Source organism: Rhinolophus sinicus, chromosome 12, assembly GCF_057876585.1.
Source record: "Rhinolophus sinicus isolate RSI-liver-muscle chromosome 12, RSI-T2T, whole genome shotgun sequence".
Taxonomy (NCBI): Eukaryota; Metazoa; Chordata; class Mammalia; order Chiroptera; family Rhinolophidae; genus Rhinolophus; species Rhinolophus sinicus.
In genome coordinates, this window is record NC_142512.1 from 6,410,118 (window position 1) to 6,433,046 (window position 22,929).

General features: G+C 41.9%; 1 protein-coding gene and 1 pseudogene across 3 annotated transcripts in view; one reads left to right on the forward strand and one right to left on the reverse strand.

The window, feature by feature from the left end:
• Positions 1-1,863: 1,863 nt before the first annotated feature.
• Positions 1,864-22,929, forward strand: part of SPECC1 (sperm antigen with calponin homology and coiled-coil domains 1) — a 241,520-nt gene continuing 220,454 nt past the window's right edge. For all 3 annotated transcript variants that reach the window (XM_019757420.3, XM_088801896.1, XM_088801895.1), the window contains exon 1: positions 1,864-1,982. The gene's annotated coding sequence lies outside the window, so the exon portion shown is untranslated. The remainder of the gene's footprint in view (positions 1,983-22,929) is intronic.
• On the reverse strand, positions 14,613-15,961 carry LOC109461301 (ras GTPase-activating protein-binding protein 1 pseudogene; annotated as a pseudogene).

Consider the following 22,929-nt stretch of genomic DNA (forward strand, 5'->3'; position numbering starts at 1 on the left):
TGAGTGGCTTCCACATCCATGTACATGACCTTGGCTTTTCTGTTCACTCCACTCCTCAACATAGGGCTGTACAATCCACATAAGGGTACTCAGTGGCCCCGCCTCTACTCCATGGTAGCCATCCATTCTCACATCCTGAACTGCTCATCATCAATCATCCCTATTCCCTGACCAGAAGCTCATCTCCAGCTTGGTTTTCCAATTACTCCAATAAGATAAGTAAATCTCTGACCCCCATCAAAACTCCCAGTGTGCTGAACTTAATACATCCTCCCAACCATTCAGCTCTCTCTTTCCTTTACTTATTACTCAGCCTAGATCCCATGATGCAGCATTTTCCTCTCTCTCTCTCTCTCTCTCTCTCTCTCTCTCTCTCTCTCTCTCTCTCACACACACACACACACACACACACACACACACACACCTGTCTGTCCTCACAGACAGTTTCCTCTCTTCCTTTCCAGAGAAAACCACTTTGACTTATCGCCACCAAACCAAACCTTTGCCCCTCTTCTTTCTTCTCTCTCCTTACAACAGAGGGCTTGTCGCTGTGTAGGCCAGGGTTTCTTAATATCAGCACTATTGACATTTTGGGGCTAGGATTACTCTTTGCTGTGGGGGCAGCCGTATGCATTGCAAGGTGTTTAACAGCATCTCTGGTCTCTACCCATTAGATGCCAGCAGCAACCCCAGTTGCAACAACCAAAAATGTCTCCAGGTATTGCCAAATGTGCCTTGGTGGGAGTAGGGGGGACAAATCGTCCCTGACTGAGAACCACTAGTCTAGGTTCATTCCTCTACGTGTGCCTGACACTCTACCTCCCCTTCACATATGTACAATCTTCTCAGGAATCATACAATATGAAATATCTTTTTCTCTCCTGTATAGTCAGCAGCTCCTTCTCAACGGGATTCTTTTCAAATATTTAAACATGCTGAAGTTTTTCCCATCTTAACAAAAAAAAAATCCTCCCTCAGCACTTCTACCCTCAGCGACCAGTACCTCTCCTCCCCACCACATCTTGCAAAAGTTCATTATTCTCCTTGCCTCCATTCCGCCTTCCCATTTGATCCTCACTCCTTCAAATATGACTCCAGTCCTTCTGCCCCTATAGTTTAACTGACTTCCATGTCAATAAATGAAGTGGACATTTTCCAGTCCATGGACATAAGGCACACCAGATGAGAACCAAGGTGAGGGAAGTGAAACTCCCGAGTTTGGTCTTGACCCTGTTGAGTTTCAGGGGTCCCAGAGGCATTCTAGAAGAAATGTTGGGTGGGTATTGGGCAAAGAGGGCTGGAGTGAGAGGGTATCTCTAGGCTGGGACACAAACGTCTGGGCCTCTGGCAGTGTTCCTAGGGGCATACGGATATGTGTGTAGGTTTGTGTGTATGTGTGTAACAATGCCTTAGGTGTGATGAAGTCCCTTGGAAAGGGGGCGAGGCTGTCTAGAGCAGTTATTCTCAAACTTTATGGTACTTCAGAATCACGTGAAAGGCTTGAAAAATGCAGATTTCCGGGCTCCATCCCCAGAGTTTTTAGTACAGTAAAAACTGAATAGCCTCGGTGGGATGGATAATTTGCAATTCTACCTAGTTCTCAGATAATATCGAAGCTATAGGTCTGAGTACCATACTTTGAGAACCACTGATCTAGAGTAAGGAGAGGGTAGCCAGGGCTCAGCTGGGATGCTCCAACATTTATTAAGCCGGGAGCGGAGGTGAACCCTTGAGAAAGACAGAGGAAGCACGGAGAAACAGAAGACTCCACCAGCCTGCTGATGGAGAGAGGCCAAGGTTGAAGATGCAGCGGCACCAGGACTACAACTCCCAGGTTGCCCTGCGCCGGCTCGCGCCCGCCCCCTGGAGGCTGCTGGGGAGGCGCCGGTAGCATACCGGGGACCTCTCGCTGAGCATCGGTGAGCGCCGGGAGTCGCGGCGGCTGCGGGCTACGGAGTCGCCGAAGGAGCCGAGCGGGGCCGGTGAGTAGGAGCCGCGCTGGCCGCCGGCTGCTCTGCGCCTCAGCCGCGTGGTCTTTCCGGGGGGGCGGGCGAGCGCAGGGGTCGGGTGGACCGGAGGTCCCGGCGCGGGGGCGCAGGACTGACTGCCCCCCTGAGACGCCAAAAGCGCTGCAGTCGTCTCCGCGGTGGCCCGAGTCCCCCTCCGCCCGGCAGGTACCGCCTCCAGACTCGGACGGAGGTCCTGCCCTGTCCTGCCCATTCAGCTCGCGAGCGGCGAGACCGGTGCCGCAGGTGGCAGCGGCAGGTGGCCGCCCCCTCCCCTCCCGGCCCGGGGGTTGGCGCAGGAGCCCAGGACAGAGGGCCGGGGGACTCCCGACGATTGCGGCGCTAGAAGGCGCGCCCCAGCCCTTGCAGCGGTGGGACAGGTGCGGGGGCACGCCGGGCCCGGGGTTCCCCGGCCCCCCGGAGCCTCCCGCGCCCTCCCTGGGGCTGTCCTGGGGTCCTGTGTGATACCGGAGATCGAGTAGTCCTTGGCCATCACGGCATCCACAGACCCCCGGCACTCTTCCTGCCCTGGGCTGACCCGGTAAGGGCGCGGGCTGCTCGTCTCTCTGGTCAGCTGGCGGTGTCACAGCGCAGTGCACCTGCTGCGCCCTGGGGGACCATTTGGATGGTTAGGGTGGCCCCGTGATGCAGAGCTGTCAGGAGTGCAACAGGAACAACTTCCTTCCCATATATCTTTAAAATAAAATTACTCTTATGTGTTTATTTTTTAAAAGGAAGTTTGACTCTGAATATCTTGTTTTTATTTGGGGGAGCGCCATTTGCCGGCACGTAAGTTTATGTAATGAGCAGTATATGGTTTGAAAACGTTACTGTGAAGGTGCTCTTCCTTGCCCTCTATCGGAAGAATTACGTTGGACTGGTTGACATGCTTATCCCTTAGTGACTGCGGTAGCTGGAGGCAGGAGATAAGTGTTTTTGAGAAGAGTCACAACTCAGCCCTTCAGAACAAATTTTGGTTTCAGAAGATTTTTGTTACCCAGTTTCAAACACGATGTTATTTCGGCGTTTAAGATGGGGGAGGAGGGAGGGAGCAAAAGCTTGTCAATCCTAATATCTTGCGCTACAGAAAATACCTTTGCATGATTCACTCTCAAAGCAAGCACCTTTAATTTGTTAGCTAAAACTAGCTCTGAAGTGAGCCTCCGTACTAAAATCCATCGGTTTTAATAGTTTGTCAATTGATTTGTTTGGCTGTTTTAAGTAGACAGCCCTATCCTGTTAAGAAACAATAGGTGTCTCTTTCTAATGTTTGTACTTCTTATTTTTTTATTTAATTTTATATATTTTTATATTAGTTTCAGGTGTACCAAACAACATAATGATTAGACATTTACACCCGTCACAAAGCGCTATCCCCCCCACCGACATCGTATATAGCTGTTACAATACCACTGGCTATATTCTCTATGTTGTATTTTACATCCCGTGACCATATATATAATATATATAAATGTATTTATTTGATATATAAATATATATATATTTAATTATAGTTGACATTCAATATTATTCTACTTCAGCGTCAGATGTACAGCACAGTGGTCAGGCATCTACACAATCTATGAAGTGATTCCCCCCAATAAGTCCAGTACCCATCTGGCACCCTACATGATCTTTACAACATTATTGATTATATTCCCCATACTGTACTTCACATCCCCGTGACTATTTTGTGACTACCAATTTGTGCTTCCTGATCCCTTTGCCTTCTCCCCTATCCCCCAACCCCCCTCCCATTTAGCAACCATCAGTTTTTTTCTCTGTATCTCTGAGTCTGTTTTTGTTTTGTTTGCTCATTTATTCTGTTTTTTGGATTCCACATATAAGTGAGATCATATGGTATTTGTCTTTCTTAGTCTGACTTATTTCACTTAGCATAATATTCTCTAGGTCCATCCATGTTGTTGCAAATGGTAAGATTTCATTCTTTTTATGGCAGAGTAATACTCCATTGTATAAATGTAGCACAGTTTCTTTATCCAATTGTCTGTCGATGGGCATTTCAGTTGTTTCCATATCTTGGCCATTGTGAATAGCACTGCAATAAACATAGGGGTGCATATATCTTTTCAAATTAGTGTTTTGGACTTTGAATAAATACTCAGAAGTGGAATTGCTGGGTCATAAGGTATTATATAGTTCTAGTTTTAATTTTGTGGGGAACCTTTTTTCCATAGCGGCTGCACTGTACTTCTTATTACTTGTCTTCATTGACCACCCTGTCTCTGAATATTAAGGTTAAATAGTACATTTTTGTTTGAGGATTGGTTTTAAGGGAAGGCTTCCACTGTATTTTAATTAAATATTTCCTTTATCATATTATCATAAAGTTTCCCTTTATGTCTAATTGCTAAGCATTTAAAAAGTCAGGATAGGTGTTGATTTTTGCCCCTAAAATGCTTTTGCATAGCATGCTTTGTTAGGACCACGTAGTTTTCTTCTTAAAATTGTTAACATCGGTGATTATGTTGCTAGATTTTCTGTTTCTAAAATCCTGGGATAATTTAAAATGCCCTTTTGGGTTGTTTGACTGATTCAACTAGCTAACATTTTATTTAGGGTTTTGGTATCCATATTTATAAGTGAGATTGGAACATACTTTTCCTTCTGGCCCATTTTTGCCTGAGTTCATAAGCAGAGTTATGCTGTCCTCACTGATTAAGTTGGGAAACTGTCCATTATTTTCTACACTCTGGAGCACAAGTATTTGTTCCTTGAAGTTTGACAGAATCTGACTGCAGACTACCTGGGCTGCTGCTGGTGTTTTTTAAAGAAGTTGATATCAATATTTAACTTACTTTTCAATATTTTCCATGGTCATTGATTTTTCTCAGGTGTTTCTGTTTCTTCAAAGTCAATCTAATATTTTATATCTTCCTAGAAAATCATTAACATTATTGAAATTTGATGTATATTAGTATATTGTTATATGTAGTATTCTGTTGTAAGAAAATAAACTCTTCCATATGTGTGATATGTTCTTTCTTATTCATACTTTTTTTTTGGTAACTTTCCTCTTTTTATTGGTCAGACTTGCTTAATGCATGCTTATTTTATTAGTATTGTCAAAGAACCAGCTTTTGGATTTATTGGTTAATCCTACTGATTTTTATTTTTCTATGTCGTTAATTTTGGTTATTAATCTTTGTCTTCATTTCAATTAATCTGAGTTTATTTTATTCGAGTTCTAGCCTTTCGAATTCAAAACTTAGATCATTTCTGTAATCAGTCAGTCCTCCTCCAAAGCAAGACAAGGAAAGACTTCTAATTCTTTCATTTCAGTCGCCTCCTGTTTGGCTTAGCTCTGTCATTACTTTAACTCTTCAAATCAGACATTATTGCTCTGTTATTATATTGTTTTCTGGGTCAATATTTATTAGATTTATTTAGCTGTTTACCATTTTCTTCATTCCTTCTTGATCACAGATACTCTTCTTTGGATAATTTTCCTCTCCGTGAAGAACATTCTTTAGAAGGCCCTTCAGTGATGATAAATTCTCTGTTCTTATAATAACTGAAAAAGCCTTTATTTTTCCCACATTCTTGAATTTTGATTTTACTAGTTTTTGTCTGTCCATTGATTTCAAAGTTATTTTTACATTTTTCTAGCATTTTAAAAAGATGTTTTTATAGACGGTAGGCTTGGGGATCTCTATTCTGCCATATTGCTGAAAGAAAGATGAAGATTAAAAACAGAAATAAATTTGTAGCTTAATGAACTGTCAGTTTTTGTGACCTTTCCCTGGACCCTTAGTATATTGGGCACAAACTTCTGTATTTATCTCACATTTATTAATTATAATTTATGTTCTCTGTATCTTTAACTTATTTTTTTCTCTGTTTGAACTGTTGATTTTGAGAATTGTGTTAAAGACTTCCATTATGATTCTGAGTGGGTTTCTTTTGTTCTACTTCTGTCAGTTTTTGCAATATATGTATATTGATGCTATGTTTTTATATGCTTAAAGTGTCAACGTTTTCATGTCTTCTTGGTGAACTGTACCTTTTGGGAATACAATAGTCATCTTTTCTTATTTAATATTTTTGCTTTTAATTCTGCTTTGTTTGATATCAATATTGCTACACCTGCTTTATTTTGTTGACATTTATCTGGCATATCTTTTTTCATTCATTTATTTTCAGTCTTCTGTTTTGTTTTAGTTGTAACTCTTGTGATTAGCTTATAAGGTAGATTTTGTTTTCTTATTTTTTTTAAGTGTGGCAAAATGCATGTAATATAAAATTTATCATCTTAATCATTTTTAAGTTCATTAGTGTTAAGTGTAATCATGTTGTTTTGCAGCCAATCTCCAGCACTTTTTCATCTTGCAGAACTGGAACCCTATACCCATGAAATAACAACTATTCATTCCCCTTTACCCCCAGTCCCTGGCAATCACTATTCAACTTTCTGTCTTTATGACATAGACTAAGAACCTCATATATGTGGAATCATACAGTATTTGTCTTTTTCTGGTTGGCATATTTCACTTAGCATAATGTCTCAAGGCTCATCCATGTTGTAGCATGTGTCATAATTCCCTTTCTTTTTGAGGCTAAATAATACCCCATTGTATGTATATGCCACATTTTGCTTATGTGTTCATCTCTTGCTTGCTTCCACATTTTAACTATTGTGAATAATGCTTCTATGAACATGGATGTACAATGAGCTCTTCCAGACCCTGCTTTCAGTGCTTTCAGTTATATACCCAGATGTGAAATTGCTGAATCATACGGTAATTTTATTTTTAATTTTTGGAGGAACCACTGTACCGTTTTCCACAGTGGCTGTACCATTTTATATTCCCACCAGCAGTGCACAGGGTTCCAAACTCTCTACATCCTCTCCAACACTTTCTTTTCTTTTCTTTCTTTTCTTTTCTTTTCTTTTCTTTTCTTTTCTTTTCTTTTCTTTTCTTTTCTTTTCTTTTCTTTCTTTCTTGCCATCCTAATGGTTGTGAAATCTTTGTCTTTCAATAGACAGTTTTAACCTATTTATATTTACTTTGATTACTGATATTTTGGGTCTTATTTCTGCCATCTTATTTTATGTTTTCTATTTCTTATGCTTACTTCCTGCCAGCTTCCACCACCCCTTTCCTACTTTTTATTGGATTGACTGAATTTTTCTGGTTTTATTTTATCCCTCTCAAGACATGAAAGATGCAAATATTATTCACACTCTGCTTGTGGTAGGTAGCCTTAAATTTTGGGGAAACTTGTTATTGAAGTATAACATAAATGTATAAAGATACATCTATATGTGTGGCTCGATGAACTTTGACAAACTGAACACACATGTAGCCAGCACTCAGAACAAGAAATTTTTCCAGCACTCCAGAATCTGCCCTTGTAGGCTCACTACCAAGGGTAACCGCTGTCCTGATTTCTAACACAATAGATTAGTTTTGCCTGCTTTTCTACTTTATATCAATAGAATCATATAGTGTGTACTCTTTTATATCTAGACATTACATTTGTGAGATTTGTCTACATTCTTGAGTGTAATTGTGATTCATCCATTTTCACTGCTATATATATTCCAATTTGTGTATATCCACAATGTAGATATCCATTCTACCTTGATTGGTATGTAGGTTCCTTGCAGTTTGGGGCTATCATGAAGAGTGCTGCTGTGAACATTCTAGTATGTATCTTTTGTTGAATGAATATGTGCATTTCTGTTAAGTATATATCTAGTAGTGGAATAGCTTGGTCATAGGTGTGCATATGTTCAGTTTTAGTAGATACTGCCAGTTTTCAATAGTGGTTGCACCAACTTATATACCCAAGAAGCATATATGGTTGCTGCACATTCTGTCAACACATCCTGTCAACTCTCAACACATCCTGTCAACTCTTGTTAATTTCTATCTTTTCCATTTAAGTAAGTCTGGTGGGTATCGCATGGGTTTTAATTTGGATTTCTATGATGATAAATGAAATTGAGCTCCTTTTGTATCTGTAAGTTATCACACATTTCTTACCCCCCCTTCCGCTTCCCCCCCTTCCACCTCCCTCCTCCTGTTCAAGCCACTGATTCTCCATCTAGTTGTGTAGGACACAGCTCCCTGGCCCATGCTGGTAATGCTGGTATTATGAGTCTTGCGCTTCCCCTGGCTGAGGCAGTTGGTAGCTGGTCGGCAGCAGCTCTCACCCTTTGCAGGCCACTCTCACTGGCTACCCGTAGCCTGCGGCAGCACTCAGCAGCCTACGCCAATCTCAAGCTGCTCATGGCAGCCCAGCTCCAGGGAGAACCGTTGTTCACAATCTTAGCTGTAGAGGGTGCTCACTGGCCCATGTGGGAATCGAACCGGTGATCTCGGCGTTAGGAGCATAGATCTCCAACCACCTGACCCACTGGCTGGCCCACACATTTCTTAATATTTTTTCTCTTGATGTTTAAGGATAATCTGTATATATGAACTCTTCATGAGCAAAGCAAGAAAGAACCTTAACATGATTTTAATTCTGTCCCATATTAACATCATATGAGATTTTGGGGTTTTGTACATTATGCATAAACAATTATTTAAATAAAGTATAAATTTTATCAATTATTTGTTCATCATTGATTCTTTTATCTCGTTTTTCTTTTTGGAGTCATTATTTGCTTTGCTTAAATGAGTCCTTAAGTAATTTCTTTCCCCAGAGATTCTATGGGTGCTAAACTTTCTGAGCCATTCCTTGCATGTTTAAAACTATTTTTCGTTGGGGGAGAGAAAGTTTTATTTTTAAGTTTCATGCTCCAAATTGGTATATGAATTTAGTATTGTATAAACTTGTCTTTAGGATATAATTATTTGACTTCGGCAATATTATCTCACCTGAATTTATTTGGAGAAATACACCTTGGTCATTTTGCCTAAAATATCTAAAAAGCTACCAAATGACAAAATAGGGCACTTAGAATCAGAAATTTTTAATTGATTCCCCGCACACCTTTGTTTAAATTTTGCCTTTCCACATGTATACTCTCTTTGCTGGGTATGGGATTCTAGGTTTAAAGCCTCTGAATTTTGAAGATCATTCTCCATTAACTGCTGATACCTAGTGTGGTTGATGAGAAGTCCGTGCAGTCTGGTTCCCTTTTCTTTGTAGTTAACCTTTTTTTCTCCCCAGAAACTTTATAATTTTTTCCTTTTCCTAGGTGTTCTAAAATCTCACAATTCTTCTTGGGGTAGATATTTTTTGTTCTTCCCACCCAGTGCTTAGTGGTCCCTTTCATTCTAAAGATTAATACACATCTTTGGCACGGGGGTAGTTTCTCTTTGAGTATTTTCTTGCCTCCATTCTCTTTACTTTCTGCTTCTGGAATTATCGTTAAATAGGTATTAGAATTTCTCAATTTATATTTCATGTGTCTTGACATTTCTTTAAAATGTTATGTCTCTTTATGGACTGCATTCTGGGAGATTCTTTGGTTTGATTTGCCAATTCACTAATCTCGTGTTTGGCTTTATCCAGTCAACTCTTTAGCCCATCTATTGAGTGTTTTTCAATGTTGATTGTCATATATTTAATTTCAAGGTCTCCACTTTTTAAATTTAATTTTTGGAATAAGATACTCAGTGTTCAAAACTCATACTGTGTTCAAAAGATATAAGTGAAAGGTCTCCCCACCATCCCTTTCCTATTTACCTATCAGTTAGCTGCTTGCTTTTCATAGGTGGAGTGTCCCCTCAAATCTTCCCAGGGATATCTAATAATTTCTTCTATGTGCCCTATTACCTCTCTTTCCTTGGAGATACATATATATATTCTCCTGTTGATTTGGTGTTCCCCTTTCATGATGTTGAATGAAAACTCAGAGATTCTGGGGCGGCTGGATGGCTCAGTTGGTTAGAGCATGAGCTCTGAACAATAGGGTTGCCGGTTCTATTCCCACATGGGCCAGTGAGCTGCGCCCTCCACAACTAGGTTGAAGACAATGAGCTGCCGCTAAGCTTCCAGAAGGGTGGCCGGATGGCTCAGTTGGTTAGAGCGTGAGCTCTCAACAACAAGGTTGCTGGTTCAATTCCCATATGGGCTGGTGGGCTGCGCCCCCTGCAACTAAAGATTGAAAACGGCGACTGGACTTGGAGCTGAGCTGCACCCTCCACAACTAGATTGAAGGACAATGACTTGGAGCTGATGGGCCCTGGAGAAACACACTGTTCCCCAATAAAATTGAAAAGAAAAAAAAAAAACTTTGAGATTCTTCCTTTGTGTGCTAGTGTTTGAGTGAGAATTCCTGTTTTCCTGTGTCCTATTTGCTGTAGGACCCCTCTGGGGACTGTTAATTTGGGAGGAGCTGCTGAGTGGAGTATAAGGGGTTGTTTGTGGTGGTCTGCTTGGTGTTTGTGGAAAGGCTCCAACAGCCCTGGCCACTCTGACTGCAGGTCCCTGGTTCATCACTTTGTCGCATTCCATCCCTGCCCCTCTTTCTCTTTGCTGATTTGGAGCCTGGAACCCATTGCCATTTTCCATTGCATTTCTTCCGAAGCTTGTATCAAGCTGGGGTATGCTCAGGCAATCTGATTCTGAGTATGTAGTCTGTATCTTCCAGAAATTTCTTAGGTGTTCTGGTTGGCTAGAGGTACTGTCTCTTGTTTACCAAGTCTCTTACTGATTTAGTGTTTTAAAAATAATATTTCTGCCATTCCAAAGATTTTTAGGACACCTGGAAGGCAAAAGTATGTGTTTAGTTCATTATCTTGTTCCAATCTCCAATATTATCTTTTATCTTGAATTTATTTCTGGGTCGGGGATCCCCAAGACAACCCCCAGATTCGGTGAATCGCCAGGAGGTCTCATAGGACTTAGCATATTGTCATACTCAGAGCTGTGATTTATTATAGTGGGAGGATACAAAGCAAAATCAGCAAAGGGAAAAGGCTCATAGGGCCAAGTCCAGAGGACACTAGGCTCAAGTTTCCAAGAGTCTTTTCCCAGTGGAATTTCACAGGATGTGCAAATTCCCCTGGCAACGAGTTGCAAGAACCTGTGTGAAAGGTTGTCTACCAGGGAAGCTCACTGGAGACTCAGGCCCCACGGTTTTACTGGGGGCTGGTCATGTAGGCATCCTTTGCCTAGTACGTACCAAAATACCAGGCTCCCAGAAGGAAGTCAGGTGTTCAGCATAAACCACAGTGTTTATACAAATAGTTGGGGCACAGCGATCCTCTCTTACAGGTTCTGCAAATGTTAGGAACTCTCCTGAAATCTAAGTTCCCAGATGCCAGCCAAGAGCCAGCCTGGCAAGCAGGCCTTTTAAAGAATAGCAGTCTCAGGTCTGCTATGTTAACTCTTTTCTGCAAAATTTCCTTCCTATTTTCCACAGAAAAAGATGGATACTATACCTGGAAATGACTTCTCTCTGCAAGATTATTGAGTGTTTTATGTTCTCTCTCAGGAGAGAGCAGCATTTTTGAGTATTAAGATGCAAATGGTGGGTAAAGAACTGTTTCCTGACTTTGGAAGAAGCCAAAGTATGGTGCATGCCAAGCGGCCTTGAAGAGATACCAGTGGCAGAGCATGGGGGGACCACTCAACAAGTGGGCTTCAGTCACTTCAAGATGATAGATAGGCCGCTCATCATGAAACACAGCAGTCTTCCGCTGACTTTACACCTTTTCAACACAACCATTCTGCTCCACTTCATGTTAGTTTCTATTCCACAAACTCTGGCCATGGCTCTGCTCATGGGCATCGCTTCAGTTAATTATCTTCTGTGGCTGGATTAGATAGTTTTTATTGCTTCACTTTATGTCTGTCTGATTTTAATCTCCTGCAAGATTGAAAATTCCCCGAGGACTGAACAGTAAGTCATTCTTAAATACCCTATACTGCCCTAGCAGTGACATGCTTATAGTTGGTGCCAATTAATGCCTGTTGAAAGAACAGCTACAGAAAAGCAGGAAGCAGTCTCTTCACTCTACTCCTTGCTTAACACATAGCTGTCTCTTGTTCTGCGCTGAGGATGCTGTGTAAAGCCCAAGCTGGCATTAACTGCTTGGGTTGTCTGTTTGAGTTCTGTCTTCCCAAGCAGCAGATGGTATAATTAAGTGTTTTAGTTTGAAAGGCTTTTTGAAGTCATTGAACCTGCATGTGGGCTTAGATTGTCAAACCATCTTTTCTATCTAACTCTAAGGAGCTGTGTCTTGTTGTAGATCTGTTTCTTCCATCTCTCCATGTTTTTATACCTCTCGTGTGGGGAATTGAATTAGTCCTATTCCCATTCTTAGGACTTTATCATTATTGGACCATGCAAGCCCCTCTCTTTTTTTGTTTACTTGTTCATGTATTTGTTGGTTATTTTATTCATTCCTTTTTATTCTGTGTACCCCACTCTTATTCTCTTCCCCCCATAGCCAGCTATTCTAATGTGTTTAATATCTACCCTTTTTGTTGTATGTATACTTTGTTGTATGTGTACTATTTTGTGTGCATGTATCTTTTTTAATCAGTTTCAGGTGTGCAAAGCAACATAATAGTTAGACATTTACACCCTTCACAAAGTGATATCCCCCTCCACCAAAGCTACTACCCCTCTGACATCGTATGTAGCTGTTACAATATCATTGACTATCTTCCTTATGCTGTACTCCACCTCCCATGATCATATATATATATACATATGTGTGTGTGTGTATGTATACACACACACACATATATATATTTACTTATAGTTGACATACAGTATTATTGTACTTCAGCTTCAGGTGTACAGTGCAGTGGTCAGGCATCTACACAGTCTATGAAGTGATCCCCTTGATAAGTCCAGTGCCCATCTGGCATCTTACATAATCTTTACAACATTGTTGATTATATTCTTCATACTGTATTTCATGTCCCCCGTACATCATAAAAATATGTATTTTTAATTTACATAAATGTCATATTAGAGGCCTTAGTGTTATCACTCACCACCATGGTTTATGGCCCATCCCTGTTGCTATGTGACTATCTGGTCTGTGTATCCACCACATCTTGCCTATTTGTTCTCCTGGTGATGGACACCCACATTGATTCCTACACCCAGACTACAAACAATGCTGAATGAAACTCGTATACGTCCCCACATGGACTTCAGAATCTCTTTGGGATTTAGTCTGGTCATAGTGTGTGCCTATCCTTCCTAGAACCAAGTACCCCCCAGATTGCTCTTCAGAGCATCTGCATCACCCCACATTTCCCCAGCTGTGCACAGGATTCCAAAGACTCTTATCTCTGCAAACACTTGGTGTTTTTTCTCATTTTGGGCAGTATCACTCTTCTTACTTGTGTTTCTTTGATTACTATTGAGTTTAAGACTATCTTTTTAGACACTTTTTTTTTTGAGTTTTCTTTACCATAAATTGCCTGTTCATGTCTTTTCCCCATTTTTCAATTGGGATTTCCGACTAGAATATTTTAGATATTAGCCACTTGTTGATTTTTAGACAATGCAAATAGTGTCTCCCGACATGTTATGTATCTGTTAACTTTGTTGTTGGTATCGTTGTTGAACAGAAATCCTTAGTTCTATAATCAAAACAACCAGTCGGCCCCCAGATCACAATATAAGTACTACATTTTTCTAAAAACTTATTTAGTTTTATCTTTCAATATGTTGATTTACAGCATTTTAATAATCAAGACATTTCACATAAAAATCCAGCTATCTCGCCTCTGTTGGGAAAGTGGAAGGTGTTTCAGTGTTGGTGAGAGCCTCACTCATTCTCTTGACCTCCTGGTCCCTGTAGTTATTTGACTTGATGACCAGCCCCTGCTGTATGTGAATATGTGTATTGAAATAACCAAGCATGGTGATAATATTCATAAAGCTATTAAATTAGCGTGATTATGGGGTGAAGTGGACTTGGAATTGAGAGCACAGTAGTGGTTGCTGTATCTCATGACATCAAATGAATGTCAATATAGTAATAGAAAACAGACTGACGGAACGTGCCAAACCTTGTCTGGATTGTCTCTTATTTTGATGCACAGAAAAGTCCTTGCCTTACTGGAATCTGTGTATGAACGAAAACTCTAACCCAGGGCTCTGAAAACTTTTCCTATGAAGAGCCAGACAGTGAATATTTTAGACAGTGAATATTCAGGGCTCTCACTGCTACTCACCTTGACCCCTTCAGCTTGAAAGCAGCCATAGATAATATGTATGTGAACGTGGGCCGTTCCTTTGATCTGGATTTGGTTCACAGGCAATAGTTGTCTGACTTAAGTTTTTCTTTCTCCTCTTGTTTCTAAGATGCAATGTTATTATTTTGGGGGGAGATGGGAGAGAGAATGGCTGTTTAAAAAAATCTAGTCTGTATATGCAAAGTAAAGCAAGGAAATTCAGTCTTTTTCTTTCTTCTTTAAAAATCCATTTTTCCTAAAATATCAGTCCACAAAGTTGGAATTAAAGGACTAAAAGGTGAGAAGGAAGACAGTGGGAGAGAAAACACACCATTAACACAAAAAGTGAAATTGTGCGAACTTAAGCAGTTTATAAGAGAATGGGGTCATACTGCAAGATACCAAAAGATGGTTGAAGAAATTCACCATTTTGCAGGAGTGGGGGTTTGTACTGCTGCATGAAGATCAGTGAAGAGCAATTCACTGCCTTGGAGCAATCCCCCTTCCCACTCCAAATCCTGGTTTCTGTACCATGCCTTCGAGGAGAGGGCCTCTCATTCCACTACCCAGCCCACCTTGAGGGCCTCTGGGTCCCTGCAAGCGCTTATCTCGCTGGTCCCCTTCCCCGGGTAGCTGGAGTCTTCTCTTCCACATTCAGACGGACCTCACCTCTGAACATGAGGGGCCTGTTGCTAAGTACCTTCTGAACAGGCTCAGAATCATCAAACACAACAAAACCAAAATTGGGTAATTTCCCACCACTGTTAATGCTCAGCTCAACCCCATTCCCATATTTCTGAAAGAAATCTTTAAGCTCTGCCTTGTCCCCCTCATGAGGTAGATTGCCAGTAAGAGATGGTGACTGTCAGGGTGTCACAGTTCTTCAAGGTTCGGCATCAGCTTGCTCACCAGCCTCACGGATTGGTCTAGGTCCCCTCTGAGGAGGAATACTTATTCATTGTTCTCGCACTCTTTGATCCCTCTGAGGCCTCTGTGGTGGAATCTGAGATTCAGGCTCAGACTCCGGGTGAGGCTGTGAGGCTGGTACTTGAACAGCATGAGGTAGTATCCCAGTAACTGGAACAGCTCCGCTGGGTGGAAGGTTCTTACTGGTCACAGATGCCCAGGAAAATGTCGTCAAGTCTTCCTGCACTGTCTGAGCTGTCTAGGTGCTGGAGAAGAACTCGTCTGAGCATCCTCAGGAGCCAGTACTCTTCCAATACTGGCTCAGACTTTTCCTCTTGGATTTCAGATACAGGTTCTTGCTCCAGTTCGGGTTCAGGATCAGCAACAATTTTTTCTAAATGTTCTTCCAAGTCATTGCTGACAGTCTGATCATAGAAAGTTCCAGAATCATCAGGTACCACCTCAGGTGTCCGCTGTCTTTCTTCAGGTCCTCCACTTCTTCAGATTCCTCCTGAGGCTCAGTGACAAAGACAAAAGACCTCAGCTTGGTATCTGAAGATATTGTGAACATAGAACTTACTTGCAATAGAGCCCCCAGGAGCAAGAATGAATGCATGGATCTCCTCAAAGCCTGGTTGTTATCAGAGAGCAACCCTATCCCCTGGACCACCACACCATCACCCAGAGTGGCATGAGCATCAACGTGGCAAATCTCAGTGTGGCTATCGGTGAAGTTTTGTGACATCACTTTCTGTCAGTAGACTGTACTTGCTGGTTTTCCATTTGAATCCAAGCTCCCATGGACATAAGAAGAGTTCTTTCCATAAAATCTGTGTCACGTGTCTAGGGCCTGGTGCAGCAGTGTGTAATTCCTGCCCAACGAACAGGGGACTAGGCTTCTTCATAATCATTGCTTTGGTCAATTCAACCAATAGAATAGCCTGGAAAGATGAAAGGTCATCTCAGGGGAATACAGGATGGGAACCTCATCGGGTCACTGTGGGAGTAAACGAGAGGCACACAAGGTGCTCAGCACAGTACCTGGCACTCAATGAGGGTTTGGAAAAATTGTTATCACTCATTACCCGTGCGCTCGCTGCTCCCGTCCCCTTTTACTCCCTATAAAATCCCGGAGCAGCACTTTTGCTTCCCGGGTCAAAAATTCTTATTGTACTTTCCTTTTCGTCCCACTCCTAAATAAAAGTTTCATCTGATCGGGGCCGAGCTAAAGCTCCCCACGCGACTCAGCTGGCGTGTGGGGGCCGGCAGACGGGATGAGCTGGCCAGCAGGTCCCGTGGGACCCCAGGCCCCAGAGATCACCCTGGTCCCGGAAGGCGGCTGCCGCTCACTCTCACCCTACGTGGCTGTTCTCACAGGTGCCTTGTAACAGCCACTTAATTTCTATACAGCAAGACCTACTATGTGCCAGTGCCGAGATTATAGTGATGGATAAGACACCAAATCACTCTTTAAACTTAACGTCTGGGTTGGAACAGACAAGTGAGGATAACAGTCAGGGATGGGGTGAGCACAGGGTCGGGTATTGGGGTTTAGGGTGGGGCATATCAAGTAAGACTTTCTATAAGAAGGAGATATTAAAATGAAGGAGGAGAGGAATTAGGCAGGACAGGAGGTAAGGGCCTCCATTTCATCTGCAAAATCCATGAGGTGATAGCTCAATATAACTGGAAAGTAGAGACTAGGGTTTTGTTGTGGCAAGGAACAGGGGAGTCAGGCTAGGTACAGTAGGATGGTAAGCAGCCAAAAAGTGGGTAGCAGCAATGACAAGAAAGAGACTGAGTAAAAAACCCACATACAAAATCATGACTGCTTAAATAATCAAAACTTGATGGTGGCAACTCCCATGCTATTAAAATGTGTCAGAAAATAAGAAAACATAGAACCTCTACAAGTAATTTCATAACATTAAAATAACCCTGATAGAGACAGTGGAACTCCACAAAAGTGAACTATAGACCAAGGTTACATGTGGTATGTGGGCAAATATCCTAAATAAAATAGCAAAATTAATTCAGCAGAATTAAAAGAGTAATAAACTTTGTCTAAATAAATTTTATTCTAGGAATTCAAGAATGGTTTGGTATTAGGATGTATGTTAGTTTAATACATTATGTTAAAAAAATAAAAGAAGAAAGCTATATAATCACCTTGAGAGATACTGAAACAGTGCTTAATAGAATTTGACTTTGAATCTTGTCATCCTTTGAAAAGCTTTCATGTGCCCTACCTTCAACTTGTGCAGTCTCCCTACCTGGCTTTCTCACCTTTTTATTTCTCTGGCAAATGCTTATTTAATCTTCATATAACTTTTCACTCATCATGTCCTTTGTGAACCCTTTCTTGTGTCCTCGATGTGGAATAAGTTATTTTCTTCTCTCCAGCACAGTAACACTATTCATATATCTATTCTTGCATTTCATCTGTAATTCTCAGTTGATTTCCTTCTATCGGAGCCAGGTACTGTGGTTAGGGACTGGAAATGCAGAGATAAATTAGGTTACTTGCCTCTTCACCCTCAGACTCCTTGCATACCCTTCTCCTGCTCTTGTCTATGTGAGAGGGAGCCGATTCCTACCAGCTTCATTTTGCAGGCTCCCTTGTCAACTGCCTCTGGCTAAGGTGGCTAGTGGGAGGCACTAATGGGAGATTGGAAGGTGAGAGGAAGGGAGAGGCCAGGGATTTGTCCTCTGTTTTCTGTTCTGGACAATGTCTGTGGGGTGGTTCCAGCTCTGGCTGTGTGACACTTGCCTCTGACCATACCATCTCCTTCTTTTATTATCCCTTCAGACTTCAGCGTACTTGAAGTTTCCCACTGCTGCTAATCTCTGAGTTGGCTCACCATCCATCCCATTTGGCTTTTTAGCCCTTCCTAAAACCTTATAATTAGTTCCCATATTAAATTCCCTCTATTGAACTACTTCTCTTGAATTCTGTTTTCCTGATTGGACGCTGCCCCAAGGAGACAAGAACCCTACTTCTGTGTGCCCAAGTCTTATAGGATAAACAGACCTTAAGACAACCATAATCTTTGTCTGTTCAATGTTCCTTCCTCCCATCTTCTGGAAGTAGTCTTCACTTTGGGCAAAGGGATTGACCATGACTCAAATTGAGACAATCATACAACTTCGCCCTCTCTGTTCACAAAGATTTTTCTAAGGGTAATTACATTGCCCAAACTAGGCTAATCACTTTGATTGTTCGCAGTGGAGCCAGTAGAGTGAGAAGCCCCTTTGTTCTCTGGAGTTATAAGGATGTATGAACCCCCCAGGAGCTTGGTCTGTCTTTTGTACAATGTATGTCCCCAGTGCCCAATAAATACTATTTCATAAAACCTAAGATGCCATCAATTTTAAAACATGTATTTTGTTTCACTAAAAAAGAAAATAATGCTGTCCATTGAACTATGACACAGTACTTTTTATTATGTACACTTTTAATTTTAGACATATCAAAAGATCTTGTAGACTTATTTAGACATAAATTTATATACTATTTTTGGAAAAGGAAAATATAAAGTGAAATAAATGAGTTAAGATATTTCTAAAACTTCTCATTTGGAGTTTTCCTTTTGAACCACTTTTTGACTCCAAGTCATTTATGTCTGATTTTTCACAGATAATGTCCCCTCTGCCATCAAGAACACTGGTAATGTGCTGGTTGTAAAAGTGCTCGTTGGTTGCCGCCAGGATTTTTTATTCTTTTTTCTTTTCTTTTCCTTTTTTCCTTTTTTTTTTAAGCTTGTGACATCCATTCTTCAAATTTTATGCTGGCATTTCCTTGTTCTTAACTGAAGATATCAACAGAAGGTGTTGATAAAACAACCAGGACTCCTTTGATTGTCCTTACTTGGTTTGTAGGCTGAAATATTACAGAGTACAGTTATCGAGGCTACCTGGAATGCAAGTCAAGTCAGTATGCTTTTTGATGAACATACTCTTATTTATTTATTTATTTATTTATTTATTTATTTATTTATCAACTTATTCTTTAACTGACCGAATTTGCACACATGCAAACATTGAGGAGCCAATAGCAACTGCTGGAGGCATGCTGATTCCAGGGATAGAAAAATGTATGTCTTAGAATTGATGGACTGTGGTATTTGTGCAATGAATTAATCTAATGAACCGAATGATGCTGTCTGAACGCATAATAACTCCCTGAGAGAATGAAGGCAACATGCCGAAAGAGAGAGTGGGTGTTCCAAGACCCAGTTATTCCATAGGCCGCATCCATCTCTGTGCTTTCCATGGTTTGTTTATGGAAGCTGGTGGTCCCTCCCCTCTTTTCTTTTGTCTGATTTTATGCCAGTTCAGTTTTTTATTCCCCCATTCTTCCCTTCCCCCCCTTCAAGCCGTTGTCTCTCAGTCTAGTTGTGTAGGACACAGCTCCCTGGGCCATGCTGGTGTTATGAGCCTTGTTCCCCCCACCCCTGGCTGAGGCAGTGGATCGCCAGTCATTGGTCACAGCAGCTCATGGCAGCACTCGGAAGCCAGCAGCAGCTCACGCCAACCTCTGGCTGCTCACGGCAGCCCAGCTCCAGGGAGAGCTGTTGTTCACAATCTTAGCTGTGGAGGACGCAGCTCACTGACCCACGTGGGAATGGAACCGGTGACCTTGGCGTTAGGAGCACAGTGCTCCAACCACCTGAGCCAGTTTTTATGTCAGATTTTATGCTAGTTCAGTTTAATGTCACTTGCAACCTAGAGAATCATGAATAATACAGAAGCTTATAAAATGATGATAAATAGTGTTATAGGTGCAAAAATTAAAAGTACATACCAGGCTCAGAAGTAGCATCCAGGAGAGAGACACTAACTGTCAGAGGTTCCCTATAGAGGAGATATTTAAGCTTTGGCTCCCTTGACTTTCCCAGGCGAGGTGAGACCCTCCTCTTAGATGCCTCCCAAGGACCCTGTGCACACACATACTTCAAGTTACTTGTCCCCACGTTATCTTTCTTACCACTTTCTGTTTCCTAAGGTGGGAATCATAGACCCAGTAAATCACTGTTGAACAAATGAATTAATGAGTTTTGAGGAATGAGGAGAAATTGCTCACAGGCAGGGTGGAATGGCACTCCAGGAAGAGAACCCAGAAGGTGCAAAGGCAAACAGGTATGGAAAAGCAAGATGTGTCCTGGAAACTACATGTAGTTGGAAATGCTGGGAGGTGAAGCTCAAAGCTGAGATGTAGGGAATGAAGCTGGAGGGATGGGAAGGGCTAGAGGACAGGGGCCAAGTGTCATGTTAAGATGCCTGGACTCTATTCTTTATGCAGCGGGAACCATTGAAGTATTAAAATTTTTTTATTGTGGTAAAATATACATAACATGAGACCTACCATCCTGACCACGTTCAGTGTACTGTTCAGTGTCAGTAAGAACATTCATATTATTGTGAACCATCTCCACCATCCATTTCCAGAACTTTTTTATCTTCCCAAACTGAAACTCTGTACCTGGTCAACACTAACTCCCCACCCCTCTCTCCATGGCAACCACCCTTTTACTTTCTGTTTCTATGAGTTTGACTATTCCAGGTACCTCATGCAAACCATTGAAGTATTTTTAACATGATGTGTAAATGGATCTCCATTTTAGAACGTTTACATTGACAGCTTTTTAGAGGATAAGCAAGAGGTGAACAAAGCCAAATGTAGGGAAGCCAGTTAGGAACTGAGATGATGCGTGAGGCCAAGGCTTTGGTAGTGGTGCTGACAAGAAAGGGTATAGAATCCCAAGTCCTGGCTATTGGGGTGAAAGAGAAGAAAGAGGGAAAGAGCTGGTTTTGACACCATATTTCTCTGGCTTGGATGATATCCACTGGAATAGGGAATCCAAGAGGAACTCCAGGTTTGGATGGATAGCAGAAGTGTAGCTACCTTGCCCATATGCCCTTCCCCTCACTACTTCTGTGAACGCTCTCCTGACTTCCAACTGTCAGCACCTTCATTTCTTTGCCCAAGGCCTTGGTTTGTTTATGGAACCAACATGATGCCCATTTTACAACCCAGAACCGAGTTGAAGTCCCAGGGAAGTAACACCCTGCCAGCTCCCAGAACCCCTCAACTAGGATAATGGCATTAGCGAGTGACTGCCCCACGTCAATGCTCCAGTGGGAGAATGCTGAGTCACAGATTTTAGGTGCAGGGTCCCCGCCTTCCCCAGTGGGTTATTAAGCTTCAGGTACCCACAGTGGTGACTTGCTTGATGAAGCACACTTTATCGGCTGCCTTTCATTTCCTGTCTCATCTTCTCACTCTACCCGAGGTTTTTGGTGTCACCTCCCAAATAAATAGTTTGCTGTCAAATCTGTATCTTAAGGGGATAAGTTTGGGGGAACCCAAACTAAGACAGAGTCTGGAGAAAATGATCCATTTTAGGTGTGGTATCCACATGGATGGATCTGTTATACAATTGGAAATCTAGGTCTCTGGTTTAACGTAGATACGGATTTGGGAATCTGAGTCTGTTCTTGGAAGTCGAAACCATGAGAGTGGGTGAGATTGCCTGGGAAGAGGTAGGTGGAGAAGAGAACTGAGCCTAGATTCCTGGGGAACCGTAACCTTTAAAAGGAGGAATAAGAAGAAGATTCTACAGGACTGGAATGGGTCAGAGAGAATGGAAAGGAACCAGTAGAAAGGAGAGGAAATAATTTAAGTGGAGTGGAGGGTGGGGAGAGTAGGAGCAGGACTGGCCTTAAACCAGAAGCTCTGTTCTGAGTGTGGAAGGGAAGGAGCAAGGATGGTAAGTGAAGGTTAATTTGTTCTGCTTTCCCTTAGTGGAGGATGCATTGTTAGCTCCTCTCAGGATTAACTACTGACACGATTTGTGATGTGGGTGGATTTTATTTGGTAACCTTCCCAGATTCTTTTCTCTTTGGGGGGTTTCTTCCTTTTCCCCTTGCTGGCATAAGAGAGGCAACATTCTCTTCCTGGAGACCAGCAACTGCAGTGTTCTGTGTGTCCCAATGGGGAGGCCAAACCCAGGCTCCCATCAAATCCTCAGTGGACTTTTTCCTATTCATTCCAGTTCCTGCCCTATGATGAACAAAGTATCCCTCACTGTACTGCATGTCCCCTTAACTTAAAAAAGAATAACAGCTTTATTGAGATATAATTCATGTACCATGCAGGTCACCTATGGAAAAAGTACAATTCAGTGGTTTTTAGTATAATATATTCACAGATATGTAAAACCAACACCACAGTTAACTTACAAACATTTTTTAACACCTCTAAAAGAAATCCTGTACCCTTTAGCAACCCAATCCCTATCTCCCTGTTATGGACAGAATTGTGTCCCCACAAAAAATTCATGTTGAAGTCCTAACCTCCCAAATCCATGTTGAACTCAGAATATAACCGTATTTGGAGAGAGGGTCTTTACAGAGGTACTTAAGTTAAAATAAGTTCATTAGGAAGGACCCTAGTTCAATATGACTGGTGTCCTTATAAGAGGAAGAAATCTGGACACAGACACACACACAGGGAAGATGATGTGAAGACACAGGGAGAATACAGCCATCTACAAGCCAAGGGAAGACGCCTGGAACAGATCCTTCCCTCATGGCTCTCATAAGGAACCAACCCTGCTGACACCTTGATCTCAGACTTCTGGCTTTCAGAGCTGTGAGAAAATAAATTTTTATTGTTTAAGCTGCCCAGTTTATGGTGCTTTGTTATTGTTAAGCCATCTAGTTTGTGTACTAGCAAACTAATGTACTCCCAGTCCCCTGACTGCCCAGCCCTAAGCAGCCACTAGGCTACATTCTGTCTCTACAGATTTCCCCATTCTAGACATGCCATATGGGTGGGATCATACAATATATGGTCCTTTGTAACTGACTTCCCTCCCTTTGCATAAGG